General features: G+C 43.5%; 1 pseudogene; it reads left to right on the forward strand.

Moving 5' to 3' along the window:
- Positions 1-1,055: 1,055 nt before the first annotated feature.
- LOC117097489 lies at positions 1,056-2,085 on the forward strand (annotated as a pseudogene).
- The last annotated feature ends 899 nt before the right edge of the window (positions 2,086-2,984 follow it).

Consider the following 2,984-nt stretch of genomic DNA (forward strand, 5'->3'; position numbering starts at 1 on the left):
TTGAAATATTCCTTTAACACAGAATAGTTTTATGTATCCCAACTTGTCCCATACTGATCAGAAAGCGACAATCATGAATGCTTAAAGAAACCCTTTAAAAGTCGGGATGACCTTTCCAGAATGTACACTCCCATTTTGTGCATAATTATTCTACATGGCAAACAAAAAGACCATGATTATTTTATAAACCACATCTGTCTAGATAAAGCAAGCCATATTTTTATGTCACTCCATAATATTAAGCAACATGATTAAGTATTCACATCTGTTATCCTTTTATTCTTCTCCTTTATCATCAACTAAAAAGAAAACATGAAAGAAGTGAATTGATCTTTAACCAGAGGAAAAAGGAAATACCCCACCTTTGGCTTATCAGCACTGGCAACTATTGCCAAGCTCTGGGCTCAAAAGACTTTATAATTACCTTCGGTGTAAGGGACAGTAACAACATCCAAATTCCTCCCAACAGACCTTCCATGCAATTTATCTTATTGCCTCCTGGAAACAAGATGTGTACGTTAGGTGTGCAGTGTCAGTGTGATCCTTTCCGTTCTTCAATGTGAGAAATAAGCAGGTAGCAGTATGTATCGTGGCTAAAAACTCAGGCTTGTGTTAGAATGCCGGGAGTTCAAATCTTCTCATGCCGGGAGTTCAAATCCTCCCACTTACAGAATGTATGACGCTGGGCAAACTATTTCCCTAAACTTCAGCTCTTTTATCTATAAAATAGGTCCACATAAAGGGCTTAGAACAAACCCTGGTACAATGTAAGTCCTCAATAAATAGTAAACAATAAAATTATCATCACAACTTAATCAAGAGTGACAGATACATTCTGCAGCAAAGGCATGAATGATGACTGTATTTGTGTGACTGGATAAGGGGCTTTCTGTTTGTTACTTTCAGTCAGAGGAGACAGTATTAGAGAAATAAATGAGGCCAGGATTCAGTTCTTAGAAGCATAGAATAAGTCCTATTTTGGCTCCCTTCTCCTCCCGTTAGAGACAGCCGCATTTTCTTGTGCAGCACAGTGCCAGCCACATCCCTGAGACACAATGGTGAAGGTGAAGGCCAGAGTCAATGAATTTGTCTATGCTGGGTGCCTGGTCACTAGGGCTGCTTTTAACTCTGGTAAAGTGCATATTGTTGCCATCAATGACCCCTTCATTGACCTCAACTACCTGACCTACATGCTGCAGTATGATTCCACCCGTGGCAAGTTCCATGGCACCGTCAAGGCTGAGAACGGGAAGCTTGTCTTCAATAGAAATCCCATCACCATCTTCCGGGAGTAGGATCCCACCAAAATCAACGGGGCGATGCTGGCACTGAGTACGTTGTGGAGTCCATCAGCATCTTCACTGCCATGGAGAAGACTGGGGCTTACTTGCAGGGAGGAGCCAAAAGGGTCATGATCTCTGCCCCCTCTACTGAAGCCGTCATGTTCATGATGAAAGTGAATTATGAGAAGTATGACAACAGCCTCAAGATAATCAGTAATGCCTCCTGTACCACCAACTGCTTAGCACCCCTGGCCAAGGTCATCCATGACAACTCTGGTATTGTGGAAAGATTCATGATGATAGTCCATGTCATCACTACCACCCAGAAAACTGTGGATGGCCCCTTCAGGAAACTGTGGCCTGATGGTCACAGGGCTCTCCAGAACATCATACCTGCATCTACTAGCACTGCCAAGGCAATGGTCAAGGTCATCCCTGAGCTGAACAAGAAGCTCACTGGCATGGCCTCCTGTGTCCCCACCACCAATATGTTGGTCGTGGACCTGACCTGCCATCTAGAAAAGCTGCCAAATATCATATCAAGAAGGTGGTGAAGCGGGCTTCAGAGGACCCTATCGAGGGCATCCTGGGCTACACTGACACCAGATTGTCTCCTCCGATTTCAACAGTGACACAGTCTTCCACCTTTGATGCTGGGGCCAGCATTACCCTCAAAGACCACTTTGTCAAGCTCATTTCCTGGTATGACAATAAATTTGGCTACAGCAACAGGGTGGTGGACCTCATGGCCCACATGGCTTCCAAGGAGTAAGGCCCCCGGACCACCAGCCCCAGCGAGAGTACAAGAGGAAGAAAGAGATCCTCAGCTGCTGGGGAGTCCCTGCCACACTCAGATCTCACAACACTGAGGATCTCCCCTCTTCACAATTTCCATGCAGACCACTTGAAAAGGGAGGGGCCTAGTGAGCTCCACCTTGTCATGTTCTATTAGTAAAATCCCCTGTGCTCAGTCAAAAAAAAAAAAGTCCTAGTTTATTGAGCAGCCATTATTTTTTAAACCAGGCATGTAAATAATAAAAATAATTCAAGCAGTGAGGGTGGAGGATGCAGTCAATGAAGAAGAGATTGCTATGCTCAGTAAGAAATCAATTGTAATAGGTTGGGCGCAAAGGCTCACGCCTGTAATCTCAGCACTTTAGGAGGTCAAGGTAGGTGGATTACCTGAGGTCAGGAGTTCACGACCAGCTTGGCCAACATGGTGAAACCCCGTCTCTACTAAAAATACAAAAATTAGCTGGGTGTGGTGGCGGGTGCCTGTAGTCCCAGCTACTCAGGAGGCTGAGGCAGGAGAATTGCTTGAACCTGGGAGGCAGAGGTTGCAGTGAACTGAGATCACGTCACTGTACTCCAGCCTGAGAGACAGAGCGAGACTCCGTCTCAAAAAAAAATAGATAAATAAAAAGAAATCAATTGTAATAATTTAAACTAGAGAACCTTAGGACCTGAACTAAGGTAATGGAAGGAATTTACATTGTAAAAACCTTGATGCAACTCCAACACTCAAGTTATTAGATTCTGGGTTTTTAGCCTTAAAGCCTGCAAAGAGGGTTGATCTGTTTTATGGAGTAGGAAAAAAAGCATTGCTCATATTAAGGCTCATTTTAGCTAGAGTTTTTATCCTAAAAAGATAACCAAATATTAACTAACTTTATAATTAATTTAAGACCAGTACTCAATAGT

The sequence above is a fragment of the Trachypithecus francoisi genome, unplaced genomic scaffold (assembly GCF_009764315.1).
Source record: "Trachypithecus francoisi isolate TF-2019V2 unplaced genomic scaffold, Tfra_2.0 Lachesis_group15, whole genome shotgun sequence".
NCBI classification, from domain to species: Eukaryota; Metazoa; Chordata; class Mammalia; order Primates; family Cercopithecidae; genus Trachypithecus; species Trachypithecus francoisi.